We start from the raw sequence: 13,571 nt of genomic DNA on the forward strand, positions 1-13,571 counted from the left end.
CGAAATCGAAGGCAGGGCGTCCCTCGCCGCATTTGCTACGATGGCGATTTCCTACTTCTGCAGAAGCGGCGGCGTCGACGACGACGACGCTCGCGAGAGGCTCTGTGATATTTGAAAAACACATGTAAAAAATATAATTCAGACTGCCGCCTCCCACCCTACGCTGTACCGCTTTGCAAAATGCTTTATCTGCGACATTCGCCTCAATCACATCTGAGAGTAATTCTAAATAAAACACCTGTTGCTAATTGTTCGTCGTTCCAGATACTGCTTGCTATACGGCCACGACGCGCAACTGATTTCGAAAATTCGTTTGCCTCCTGTGAGGATCGAACTCACGACCCCTGGTTTACTAGACCAGTGCTCTGCCACTGAGCTAAAGAGGCGCGGCCTAGCGGTAGTTTTGCGTACTTCGTGCTTACGCTCGTCTGGATCATCAGGCTTAAGCTGACAACACTTCATATTACCGACTAATATTTGCAGCTATGGCGCACCATTACTGCTTGGCTACACATCTCACACGTAACCGATGTGCTCTCCAACCAACACCACTTACATTTCAGAACATGTCTTTGACACATGTCTACGAAATCACCTTCACCTTCAGATACACTTTCCTTGCGACTGATGGAGACGTAGGCAAAGTTTTAAGTTGCTATTTCCATTACGTCACATTGATCAGAAAAACGGTAATTTACATCTGCAGCGGAACAAAATTACGTTCCGCCCAGCGTGGGGCTCGAACCCACGACCCTGAGATTAAGAGTCTCATGCTCTACCGACTGAGCTAGCCGGGCTGCGTCGGTGACTACGTGTCGGGTCGCACGACACACAGTTCTCGTTTGGGTGGGGTGGTCCCATACAGAATCTCTCCATGCTGCCTAATGTTTTCCTAGCGTCACACACGTCACGTACTTCAGTTTTATTTCATAATCATTTCTGAGAGGTACAGGAACTGCGTAAAAAACCTGCAGCGCTAGTGGTGTCAAAATTAACACACATATTTGATTTGACTCAGAAGCCGAACGGGTTACTTTCCGACGCTGTCTTAGATGCGCAAATGCCAGCCAAAACTCGCGGTGACGGCACTCAGCCGACCATTTCGCTAGATAACACCGTTCTGGCTGTGTGTGTATCACGCTCAAGTGCATCTCCAAGCAGGAAGTGGACAACAGCAACATTCAGACGATTTCGTACTGCTCAATAGCTACACTAAAACGGTGTGTTTCTTTTGCAGAATTGGAAAAACACGACCGTGACAGGATTCGAACCTGCAATCTTCGGATCCGAAGTCCGACGCCTTATCCATTAGGCCACACGGTCACTGGCCGCCAAGTATTCCTTACATTCGTGTCATCTCGAAACGCTCATACCGCTGAGGAATTGTGTTTTCGTTCTACACAGCCGCTGCCTCTTGCTGCTTCCCACCCATTCGTTACATTCAAGCCTTTACGAGACCGACCAAGTAGAGATTGGGAACCAAGACCACACACTTTGTGCATTCGAAATCGAAGGCAGGGCGTCCCTCGCCGCATTTGCTACGATGGCGATTTCCTACTTCTGCAGAAGCGGCGGCGTCGACGACGACGACGCTCGCGAGAGGCTCTGTGATATTTGAAAAACACATGTAAAAAATATAATTCAGACTGCCGCCTCCCACCCTACGCTGTACCGCTTTGCAAAATGCTTTATCTGCGACATTCGCCTCAATCACATCTGAGAGTAATTCTAAATAAAACACCTGTTGCTAATTGTTCGTCGTTCCAGATACTGCTTGCTATACGGCCACGACGCGCAACTGATTTCGAAAATTCGTTTGCCTCCTGTGAGGATCGAACTCACGACCCCTGGTTTACTAGACCAGTGCTCTGCCACTGAGCTAAAGAGGCGCGGCCTAGCGGTAGTTTTGCGTACTTCGTGCTTACGCTCGTCTGGATCATCAGGCTTAAGCTGACAACACTTCATATTACCGACTAATATTTGCAGCTATGGCGCACCATTACTGCTTGGCTACACATCTCACACGTAACCGATGTGCTCTCCAACCAACACCACTTACATTTCAGAACATGTCTTTGACACATGTCTACGAAATCACCTTCACCTTCAGATACACTTTCCTTGCGACTGATGGAGACGTAGGCAAAGTTTTAAGGTGCTATTTCCATTACGTCACATTGATCAGAAAAACGGTAATTTACATCTGCAGCGGAACAAAATTACGTTCCGCCCAGCGTGGGGCTCGAACCCACGACCCTGAGATTAAGAGTCTCATGCTCTACCGACTGAGCTAGCCGGGCTGCGTCGGTGACTACGTGTCGGGTCGCACGACACACAGTTCTCGTTTGGGTGGGGTGGTCCCATACAGAATCTCTCCATGCTGCCTAATGTTTTCCTAGCGTCACACACGTCACGTACTTCAGTTTTATTTCATAATCATTTCTGAGAGGTACAGGAACTGCATAAAAAACCTGCAGCGCTAGTGGTGTCAAAATTAACACACATATTTGATTTGACTCAGAAGCCGAACGGGTTACTTTCCGACGCTGTCTTAGATGCGCAAATGCCAGCCAAAACTCGCGGTGACGGCACTCAGCCGACCATTTCGCTAGATAACACCGTTCTGGCTGTGTGTGTATCACGCTCAAGTGCATCTCCAAGCAGGAAGTGGACAACAGCAACATTCAGACGATTTCGTACTGCTCAATAGCTACACTAAAACGGTGTGTTTCTTTTGCAGAATTGGAAAAACACGACCGTGACAGGATTCGAACCTGCAATCTTCGGATCCGAAGTCCGACGCCTTATCCATTAGGCTACACGGTCACTGGCCGCCAAGTATTCCTTACATTCGTGTCATCTCGAAACGCTCATACCGCTGAGGAATTGTGTTTTCGTTCTACACAGCCGCTGCCTCTTGCTGCTTCCCACCCATTCGTTACATTCAAGCCTTTACGAGACCGACCAAGTAGAGATTGGGAACCAAGACCACACACTTTGTGCATTCGAAATCGAAGGCAGGGCGTCCCTCGCCGCATTTGCTACGATGGCGATTTCCTACTTCTGCAGAAGCGGCGGCGTCGACGACGACGACGCTCGCGAGAGGCTCTGTGATATTTGAAAAACACATGTAAAAAATATAATTCAGACTGCCGCCTCCCACCCTACGCTGTACCGCTTTGCAAAATGCTTTATCTGCGACATTCGCCTCAATCACATCTGAGAGTAATTCTAAATAAAACACCTGAACTCACGACCCCTGGTTTACTAGACCAGTGCTCTGCCACTGAGCTAAAGAGGCGCGGCCTAGCGGTAGTTTTGCGTACTTCGTGCTTACGATCGTCTGGATCATCAGGCTTAAGCTGACAACACTTCATATTACCGACTAATATTTGCAGCTATGGCGCACCATTACTGCTTGGCTACACATCTCACACGTAACCGATGTGCTCTCCAACCAACACCACTTACATTTCAGAACATGTCTTTGACACATGTCTACGAAATCACCTTCACCTTCAGATACACTTTCCTTGCGACTGATGGAGACGTAGGCAAAGTTTTAAGTTGCTATTTCCATTACGTCACATTGATCAGAAAAACGGTAATTTACATCTGCAGCGGAACAAAATTACGTTCCGCCCAGCGTGGGGCTCGAACCCACGACCCTGAGATTAAGAGTCTCATGCTCTACCGACTGAGCTAGCCGGGCTGCGTCAGTGACTACGTGTCGGGTCGCACGACACACAGTTCTCGTTTGGGTGGGGTGGTCCCATACAGAATCTCTCCATGCTGCCTAATGTTTTCCTAGCGTCACACACGTCACGTACTTCAGTTTTATTTCATAATCATTTCTGAGAGGTACAGGAACTGCATAAAAAACCTGCAGCGCTAGTGGTGTCAAAATTAACACACATATTTGATTTGACTCAGAAGCCGAACGGGTTACTTTCCGACGCTGTCTTAGATGCGCAAATGCCAGCCAAAACTCGCGGTGACGGCACTCAGCCGACCATTTCGCTAGATAACACCGTTCTGGCTGTGTGTGTATCACGCTCAAGTGCATCTCCAAGCAGGAAGTGGACAACAGCAACATTCAGACGATTTCGTACTGCTCAATAGCTACACTAAAACGGTGTGTTTCTTTTGCAGAATTGGAAAAACACGACCGTGACAGGATTCGAACCTGCAATCTTCGGATCCGAAGTCCGACGCCTTATCCATTAGGCCACACGGTCACTGGCCGCCAAGTATTCCTTACATTCGTGTCATCTCGAAACGCTCATACCGCTGAGGAATTGTGTTTTCGTTCTACACAGCCGCTGCCTCTTGCTGCTTCCCACCCATTCGTTACATTCAAGCCTTTACGAGACCGACCAAGTAGAGATTGGGAACCAAGACCACACACTTTGTGCATTCGAAATCGAAGGCAGGGCGTCCCTCGCCGCATTTGCTACGATGGCGATTTCCTACTTCTGCAGAAGCGGCGGCGTCGACGACGACGACGCTCGCGAGAGGCTCTGTGATATTTGAAAAACACATGTAAAAAATATAATTCAGACTGCCGCCTCCCACCCTACGCTGTACCGCTTTGCAAAATGCTTTATCTGCGACATTCGCCTCAATCACATCTGAGAGTAATTCTAAATAAAACACCTGTTGCTAATTGTTCGTCGTTCCAGATACTGCTTGCTATACGGCCACGACGCGCAACTGATTTCGAAAATTCGTTTGCCTCCTGTGAGGATCGAACTCACGACCCCTGGTTTACTAGACCAGTGCTCTGCCACTGAGCTAAAGAGGCGCGGCCTAGCGGTAGTTTTGCGTACTTCGTGCTTACGCTCGTCTGGATCATCAGGCTTAAGCTGACAACACTTCATATTACCGACTAATATTTGCAGCTATGGCGCACCATTACTGCTTGGCTACACATCTCACACGTAACCGATGTGCTCTCCAACCAACACCACTTACATTTCAGAACATGTCTTTGACACATGTCTACGAAATCACCTTCACCTTCAGATACACTTTCCTTGCGACTGATGGAGACGTAGGCAAAGTTTTAAGTTGCTATTTCCATTACGTCACATTGATCAGAAAAACGGTAATTTACATCTGCAGCGGAACAAAATTACGTTCCGCCCAGCGTGGGGCTCGAACCCACGACCCTGAGATTAAGAGTCTCATGCTCTACCGACTGAGCTAGCCGGGCTGCGTCGGTGACTACGTGTCGGGTCGCACGACACACAGTTCTCGTTTGGGTGGGGTGGTCCCATACAGAATCTCTCCATGCTGCCTAATGTTTTCCTAGCGTCACACACGTCACGTACTTCAGTTTTATTTCATAATCATTTCTGAGAGGTACAGGAACTGCATAAAAAACCTGCAGCGCTAGTGGTGTCAAAATTAACACACATATTTGATTTGACTCAGAAGCCGAACGGGTTACTTTCCGACGCTGTCTTAGATGCGCAAATGCCAGCCAAAACTCGCGGTGACGGCACTCAGCCGACCATTTCGCTAGATAACACCGTTCTGGCTGTGTGTGTATCACGCTCAAGTGCATCTCCAAGCAGGAAGTGGACAACAGCAACATTCAGACGATTTCGTACTGCTCAATAGCTACACTAAAACGGTGTGTTTCTTTTGCAGAATTGGAAAAACACGACCGTGACAGGATTCGAACCTGCAATCTTCGGATCCGAAGTCCGACGCCTTATCCATTAGGCCACACGGTCACTGGCCGCCAAGTATTCCTTACATTCGTGTCATCTCGAAACGCTCATACCGCTGAGGAATTGTGTTTTCGTTCTACACAGCCGCTGCCTCTTGCTGCTTCCCACCCATTCGTTACATTCAAGCCTTTACGAGACCGACCAAGTAGAGATTGGGAACCAAGACCACACACTTTGTGCATTCGAAATCGAAGGCAGGGCGTCCCTCGCCGCATTTGCTACGATGGCGATTTCCTACTTCTGCAGAAGCGGCGGCGTCGACGACGACGACGCTCGCGAGAGGCTCTGTGATATTTGAAAAACACATGTAAAAAATATAATTCAGACTGCCGCCTCCCACCCTACGCTGTACCGCTTTGCAAAATGCTTTATCTGCGACATTCGCCTCAATCACATCTGAGAGTAATTCTAAATAAAACACCTGTTGCTAATTGTTCGTCGTTCCAGATACTGCTTGCTATACGGCCACGACGCGCAACTGATTTCGAAAATTCGTTTGCCTCCTGTGAGGATCGAACTCACGACCCCTGGTTTACTAGACCAGTGCTCTGCCACTGAGCTAAAGAGGCGCGGCCTAGCGGTAGTTTTGCGTACTTCGTGCTTACGCTCGTCTGGATCATCAGGCTTAAGCTGACAACACTTCATATTACCGACTAATATTTGCAGCTATGGCGCACCATTACTGCTTGGCTACACATCTCACACGTAACCGATGTGCTCTCCAACCAACACCACTTACATTTCAGAACATGTCTTTGACACATGTCTACGAAATCACCTTCACCTTCAGATACACTTTCCTTGCGACTGATGGAGACGTAGGCAAAGTTTTAAGTTGCTATTTCCATTACGTCACATTGATCAGAAAAACGGTAATTTACATCTGCAGCGGAACAAAATTACGTTCCGCCCAGCGTGGGGCTCGAACCCACGACCCTGAGATTAAGAGTCTCATGCTCTACCGACTTTTTTTTTTTTTTTTTTTTTTTTTTTTTTTTATTTTCTTTTTTTCGCCTTAACCACTTTTTGTTTAACCACCTTTTTTTTAGGTTTTATTTTTTTTTATTGTTTTGTTTTTGTTTTTTGGGTTTTATTTTTTTGCAATTTTTTTTTTTTTTTTTTTTTTTTTTTTGTATGCACGTGAGTGCTAGGCAGCCGGCGGCAAGGTGGGCAGGGGTCGCAATCCGGAGGCCTGGCCACGATGTCACCGCCATACCCCGCACCCAATTGCATGGTTTTGTGATTTGATTTGATTGTTATGTATGCATTATTATATTTTGTTTAATTTGCGATGTGGCGTCGTGTGTGTTCCATTATTTTTATAGATATAAACAGAATGATAAAAAGAAATCCATGTCTGGTCTGTGGATTACGCAGCACACCATGAATCCAGCACAGCAGATACTCAAAGTTGGTCTTCACGTAGAATAATTGTCCCAGTGGCCATGTCGTTGACGAGTATTGTACATTCGGTTTCCCGATGGTTGATTGTGGATTGCTGCTTCTCAAAACCCTGAGCATGCCATGCGTTGGAAGATGAGCGCTGGTAACGTGGTGACACCAAGAGCAGGGACATGCCAAACAACCATTTCCCGTATCGTAAAGCCTCTTGATAGGAGGAATAGAAGCTGCTGGAAATTCCTGGTTCGTACTAAATCGTCGTGCAGCTTTGATGAAAGATAATGCGAATGAAAGTAAACAAATGAGGGGCCTCTTCTGGGTGACGCCCTGCGGAACCAAAAGTAAAGTGCTGTCATTTGAAAATGAAAAGGAACTCCCAAATACAATTAAATGTTCGAGGCCGAGTGCAGTGCACTCTGTACCTTCGTGTGACCCATGAGGCAAATCACCCGCATCTGATGGTGCGGAGCAGACCAAATCCATGGAAACAAACAATATAACAAAATAGTGAAAAAAAAAAAGAAAAGAAAACTCCGTCCAATGGATCTGTAAACTTAAATTCTTCCATCACTTAAAGCAATAGTGAGAAAATTTTGAAACTGGTCTTTATACTGTCGCAATTTCTTAATCGCATAATACTCTTCGATGAGGTACATCTGATAATCATGTAGCGTTGGCGTTGTATGGACAAGCATGTAATAGACGAACTGGCCCATGAGCCAGACATAACTATTATTCTTAGATTGAGGATAAAGCTGCCAGTCGGGTTGGAGCGCGTCTTGAAGTTGAATGGAAGTATCCGACGTCCTATTAATGACAGCGAGTTTCTTTCGTGTCCACTGCCATATTTGTGTTTGATCCCTGCAGTGGAAGAGATGCGGCAGCGTTTCCACTAGGTTACACTTCTCACAAAACGGGGTGGGCCGCAGCTTGATTTTGTGCAATTTCTCGCCAGTGGGAATCACCTCATTGACAGCGTCATACCAAACAGCTCGAACTCTGGAGCGAAGGAGCGAATAACTGATGTTCTTCCAGACATTTCTCCAGTTTTTGCCTAAATATTTCTTCTCAATTGGGTTATCCAGCTGCCATTGAGTAAGAGCACGATAGGTCGCCGCCGTGTTGAACGGATGCGGGTTGTCCTGAACATAGCTTAGCTCCACATAATACCGCCGGATATAGCCAAGCTCAGGATGAATGTGGCCCACAGGCGTTGGCGCAGACAAATCCTTTGGACGTAAGGTGTTGAAAAGCCGTGCAGTGAGACTATTTGGGGTACTGTGTAGTATGCGGGAAGTACGAGTTAAAAAAGTTGCCACACATTGGGATTCAACGTCTTTGACGCCTAAGCCACCTCGGGAACGAAGTAACGAGGTAGCTTTAAAGGAAACTTTAAAGATGTTCCCTCTCCAGACATACCAGCAAGCAAGTGCTAAAATTTTTTTCGCAATGGCTGTCGGGATTGGTAAAACAGCGGCAGTGTGATAGAGCTTACTGAAAACGTAACTATTAATAAACTGTGCCCTCTGCATCCGGTCTAAAGACCGCATGTTATGTTCTTTGATCACCGCACGTAAGATGGTAAGCTTGCGTTCCCAATTCACGTGGAGCATGGCCTGGGGGTTCGGTGATATAACCAGGCCTAGATGCCACAGGTCTTCGGTCCTGTCCAACCAAGAAATATCGATGGAAGTGGGGTTGCGACCTAACGGCATGATTTTGGACTTTCGCTCATTAAGTCGAGCGCCACAAGCGACAGAGTACTGATGGACAATCCGACGAACTGACCCCAGCTCTTCGGTGTTAGTAATAAGCACACTGATATCGTCGGCATAGGCGTGGCAGACCGTTTTGGTGTTTAACGTTTGCAACCCGTGTAAAGTTACGTAAAACTTTTTAAGAAGTGGCTCTATAGCGATCGAGAATAACGTCATAGAAAGGGGGCACCCTTGTCGCACTGCTTGTCGTATGGGCACGGGGGCGGTTAACTGGCCGTTAACCTTCACGCGTGAAGACGTTCCGCAGATACATTTCTGAATAAGCTGTCGAAAACGCTGGTTGAATCCCATTTGACTCATTGTGCGCAATAAAAAACCGTGATTAATTCTGTCAAACGCCTTATCGAAGTCGAGAAACAATAACGCCAAATCAGTGTTGGTAATCCAAGTTAAATAAGTCAGGTCGCGATATTCACACAGGGCATTCAACATCGATCGACCACTGACTGCACCCGTCTGATAAGGGCCAAGTACTTTGCCAAGAAGTACTTTAAGCCTGGTGTTTATAATCCTAGTCAAGATCTTGAAATCAGAGTTAAGCAACGTAATTGGCCGAAAGTCATTTAACATAGTCGGATTGGATGTTTTAGGAACCAGGACAACCATTCCTTCCGTGAACTGCGGGGGGAAGGCAGCATGCGATAACAGTTCGTTATACATGGCGGTCAATTCGTCGCCGATCACATCCCAGAACCGTGAATAAAATTCGACCGGCAGGCCGTCTAAGCCGGCAGCTTTGTTCTTGGCAGCGCACGCGAGGATGGACTTAACTTCAGAGTTAGTGACATTGGCCAAGAGAGCAGCGTTATCATCCTGATCCACTGTGGAGGCGATGTCGTTTAAAAAATCATCCCCCGCCGATAGATCGGTATCTGACTCGGAATAATGTTGTCGAAAATAATTGAAGACATGCGTCTTGATAGCACCCTGTTCATTGTACAGATTCCCGCCAGCATCCTTCAGATGAGCAATAATTTTTTGTTTACCACGTTTGGTTTCCCGTATGAGATGGAATAACGATGCGGACTCGTGGGAGATGTCATCAGAAGAGCGCGATCGGACCCGAGTGCCAACAAGTGCGTCACGAACTAAAGCAGTAATTTTGGCTTTGATACGCTTGATGCGGATCAGGTTGTCGGACAAAGCAGATGGATCGCTGTACAGCTGGCGTAAACCGAGGAAATAAAATTCTAGAGACCGTTTCCTCCAATAAGCCCTGGTCCTGGCAAACTGGCAAATACATTTCTTAATCCGCGGCTTAACAAACTCCGTCCACCAAAGAACGCGCTCCCTATACCGAGCTTGCCTCTGGAGGCACTGCTGCCAGGTGTCAACGAGGCAACGCCGTAAATCCGCTTCATCTAGCAGCGAGACATTCAGCTGCCACGTGCCGCGTCCCAAAAATGTCTTCTGCCGCACATGCCGAATCGTTAGATGGTATGCGGTGTGGTCACTAAAACTGAGCGGCCATAGTTCACAATCACGAATAGTATGTAAAAGATCTTGAGAAACATAAAACCTATCCAGACGGCTAGAAGAAGCAGCGCTCACATAGGTATAGCCCTTCGTGTGTGGTCGAAGGTGACACCAACTATCTTGTAAATGCAGACCATTTGTTAACGTTAGTAGCTCGGGACAAAAATTAAAATTCGGACTTTGATCTTCGTTGCGTAAAACGCAGTTGAAATCCCCACCCAGGATGATCTTCAGTCGAACGTTCGGCAATAAGGTCACAACTTCAGCCCTAAAAAATTCACTTCTGTCCCTTCTGCCAGCGGACCCTGTCGGGGCGTACACGTTCAGGAGAAGCAAATCCTGTAATTGGGCGGCAATGCCGCGTCCCGTTTCTAAAATCGCTGTAGGTTGGTAAGCGATGCCAGCTTTGAATAAAATCGCAGTGCCCGCCTCAGTGCCAAGATTTAATATGGCATCATACCCAGGTATTTCTCCAACCTTGGGGGACACAACTTCTTGGAAGAAAACTATATCTATATCGGCGGCATATAGATAGTCGGTCAAGCATTTAAGTTTGACATCGGATGCGATCCTATTCAAATTAACTGTGGCTAGTTTATAAGCTTGCATGGTGGGGATAGAAAGGGTCCGTGTTATTCACCTTCGTCTGCCCAAGACTTCTCGGCTGGCGTATGCTGATGACCAGTATCCATCAGCTCAGGACTCGGACGGTCGACATGCATCTCCATATCGGCCTCCCCCACGTGGCGCGCGACGGAACCCATGTCATCTGTGCCGCCGCGTTCACTTCCGTCTTTTCGGATCTGCTTTATTGTGCGCTGCAGTTTCTTTTCCAGAGTGCGGATCTCCTCCGCACTCTGCTTCCGTGCCGACCGCTTAGATTTCCCAGTTCTTGGGGGAGGTGCGTCGGCGTCAGAAACGGTTTTGACGTCCGTCAAGAGGCTGTGTGTAGACCCTTCCTCAGATAGGTCACTGCCGAGAGGGAGGGGCGTGGGGGGCGCAACGTCAGGGGGGCAAGAAACGCGCGACCTGTCGCCACCATCCGACAACTGTTTCAGCTCGACGGACGTAGTTGGAGTAGGGACGGGAGTCGGTCCGCCATGGTCGGCACGAAGGCCGACAGTCGGGGAAACCTGCAGGTGTGCAGCGTGGCTGTCGATATCGGTGACATCACTACGAACGGGACATTCGGGGGTTGCCGCAGAGTTGTTGACAATGACCGCGCCGGCGTCTGGGGTCACCGCAGCCGGTTGGTGGAGCGTCGGTTGTGTCGTAGGCGACTCTATCAATGTCCGCGCGTAAGACAACCGATTGCCATCGTGCCCATCGAGAGGTGTAAGACGATGTTGCATTCCTCGGCGACCCGCCCGGACACGGGGACAAGCAGATTTTAAATGGTCGGTAGAACCACATATTACACAAGTTCGCGGTTGTCCTTCGTACATCACCAGCGCTCGAAAACCCTGCACCAAAATGTTGGACGGGATGTGCTTCGTTAAATCAATTTTCGCATTCCGAACGCCGTTATCAACATTGAAATGTTTGTAACCCCTCCATTGCTCGGCATGAATTTGCAAGACATTACCGTAGGGAGACAAAGCTTGCCGAATTCTATCGAAGCTAACTTCGAAAGGCAGATTAAATATACGGACGGTTCGCAGCCCTAGTCCAGCATGACTAACAGATACTTTACAAATTTCGCCTTTAGAATTCACAAAATCCGCAGTGCCTTCCGTGAGGGTCATAATACGAACGCAAGGATCGTCACTAATCAATTTTACATAAACAGCGTTCGCAAGAAAATCATACGAAAACCCAAGAACTTCGTCATCTCGCAGTCCTAATCGATCGTAAAACCAGTCAATAAGTTCGTAAACCTGTGGTCGAGCATATCCATACGGAAATCCAAATCGTAGCGTGTAACGTCTCAACTCAGCCTCCATCACTTTCGTGAAGTAGTACTTACAGTACCAACAGCTGCGTGCGCTCTTAAGCACAGGCGAAGCGACCACCACCGCACGTCTGCACACGGCCGCGGCCGCGGCGGAACTTTACTGAGCTAGCCGGGCTGCGTCGGTGACTACGTGTCGGGTCGCACGACACACAGTTCTCGTTTGGGTGGGGTGGTCCCATACAGAATCTCTCCATGCTGCCTAATGTTTTCCTAGCGTCACACACGTCACGTACTTCAGTTTTATTTCATAATCATTTCTGAGAGGTACAGGAACTGCATAAAAAACCTGCAGCGCTAGTGGTGTCAAAATTAACACACATATTTGATTTGACTCAGAAGCCGAACGGGTTACTTTCCGACGCTGTCTTAGATGCGCAAATGCCAGCCAAAACTCGCGGTGACGGCACTCAGCCGACCATTTCGCTAGATAACACCGTTCTGGCTGTGTGTGTATCACGCTCAAGTGCATCTCCAAGCAGGAAGTGGACAACAGCAACATTCAGACGATTTCGTACTGCTCAATAGCTACACTAAAACGGTGTGTTTCTTTTGCAGAATTGGAAAAACACGACCGTGACAGGATTCGAACCTGCAATCTTCGGATCCGAAGTCCGACGCCTTATCCATTAGGCCACACGGTCACTGGCCGCCAAGTATTCCTTACATTCGTGTCATCTCGAAACGCTCATACCGCTGAGGAATTGTGTTTTCGTTCTACACAGCCGCTGCCTCTTGCTGCTTCCCACCCATTCGTTACATTCAAGCCTTTACGAGACCGACCAAGTAGAGATTGGGAACCAAGACCACACACTTTGTGCATTCGAAATCGAAGGCAGGGCGTCCCTCGCCGCATTTGCTACGATGGCGATTTCCTACTTCTGCAGAAGCGGCGGCGTCGACGACGACGACGCTCGCGAGAGGCTCTGTGATATTTGAAAAACACATGTAAAAAATATAATTCAGACTGCCGCCTCCCACCCTACGCTGTACCGCTTTGCAAAATGCTTTATCTGCGACATTCGCCTCAATCACATCTGAGAGTAATTCTAAATAAAACACCTGTTGCTAATTGTTCGTCGTTCCAGATACTGCTTGCTATACGGCCACGACGCGCAACTGATTTCGAAAATTCGTTTGCCTCCTGTGAGGATCGAACTCACGACCCCTGGTTTACTAGACCAGTGCTCTGCCACTGAGCTAAAGAGGCGCGGCCTAGCGGTAGTT

At 48.0% G+C, this 13,571-nt stretch overlaps 14 non-coding genes across 14 annotated transcripts; all 14 read right to left on the bottom strand.

Moving 5' to 3' along the window:
* Positions 1-314: 314 nt before the first annotated feature.
* On the bottom strand, positions 315-386 carry Trnat-agu. The gene has a single exon. It is a non-coding gene; the product is annotated as a tRNA-Thr (tRNA).
* Positions 387-724: 338 nt separating this feature from the next.
* On the bottom strand, positions 725-797 carry Trnak-cuu. The gene has a single exon. It is a non-coding gene; the product is annotated as a tRNA-Lys (tRNA).
* Positions 798-1,250: 453 nt separating this feature from the next.
* On the bottom strand, positions 1,251-1,323 carry Trnar-ucg. The gene has a single exon. It is a non-coding gene; the product is annotated as a tRNA-Arg (tRNA).
* A 494-nt stretch (positions 1,324-1,817) lies between these two features.
* Positions 1,818-1,889, bottom strand: Trnat-agu. The gene has a single exon. It is a non-coding gene; the product is annotated as a tRNA-Thr (tRNA).
* Positions 1,890-2,227: 338 nt separating this feature from the next.
* On the bottom strand, positions 2,228-2,300 carry Trnak-cuu. The gene has a single exon. It is a non-coding gene; the product is annotated as a tRNA-Lys (tRNA).
* A 453-nt stretch (positions 2,301-2,753) lies between these two features.
* Positions 2,754-2,826, bottom strand: Trnar-ucg. The gene has a single exon. It is a non-coding gene; the product is annotated as a tRNA-Arg (tRNA).
* Positions 2,827-3,639: 813 nt separating this feature from the next.
* Trnak-cuu lies at positions 3,640-3,712 on the bottom strand. The gene has a single exon. It is a non-coding gene; the product is annotated as a tRNA-Lys (tRNA).
* Positions 3,713-4,165: 453 nt separating this feature from the next.
* Positions 4,166-4,238, bottom strand: Trnar-ucg. The gene has a single exon. It is a non-coding gene; the product is annotated as a tRNA-Arg (tRNA).
* Positions 4,239-4,732: 494 nt separating this feature from the next.
* Trnat-agu lies at positions 4,733-4,804 on the bottom strand. Its single transcript has one exon. It is a non-coding gene; the product is annotated as a tRNA-Thr (tRNA).
* Positions 4,805-5,142: 338 nt separating this feature from the next.
* Positions 5,143-5,215, bottom strand: Trnak-cuu. The gene has a single exon. It is a non-coding gene; the product is annotated as a tRNA-Lys (tRNA).
* A 453-nt stretch (positions 5,216-5,668) lies between these two features.
* On the bottom strand, positions 5,669-5,741 carry Trnar-ucg. Its single transcript has one exon. It is a non-coding gene; the product is annotated as a tRNA-Arg (tRNA).
* A 494-nt stretch (positions 5,742-6,235) lies between these two features.
* Trnat-agu lies at positions 6,236-6,307 on the bottom strand. Its single transcript has one exon. It is a non-coding gene; the product is annotated as a tRNA-Thr (tRNA).
* A 6,608-nt stretch (positions 6,308-12,915) lies between these two features.
* On the bottom strand, positions 12,916-12,988 carry Trnar-ucg. The gene has a single exon. It is a non-coding gene; the product is annotated as a tRNA-Arg (tRNA).
* Positions 12,989-13,482: 494 nt separating this feature from the next.
* Trnat-agu lies at positions 13,483-13,554 on the bottom strand. The gene has a single exon. It is a non-coding gene; the product is annotated as a tRNA-Thr (tRNA).
* Between the last annotated feature and the right edge of the window lie 17 nt (positions 13,555-13,571).

Source organism: Schistocerca americana, unplaced genomic scaffold, assembly GCF_021461395.2.
Source record: "Schistocerca americana isolate TAMUIC-IGC-003095 unplaced genomic scaffold, iqSchAmer2.1 HiC_scaffold_165, whole genome shotgun sequence".
In the NCBI taxonomy this organism is placed as follows: Eukaryota; Metazoa; Arthropoda; class Insecta; order Orthoptera; family Acrididae; genus Schistocerca; species Schistocerca americana.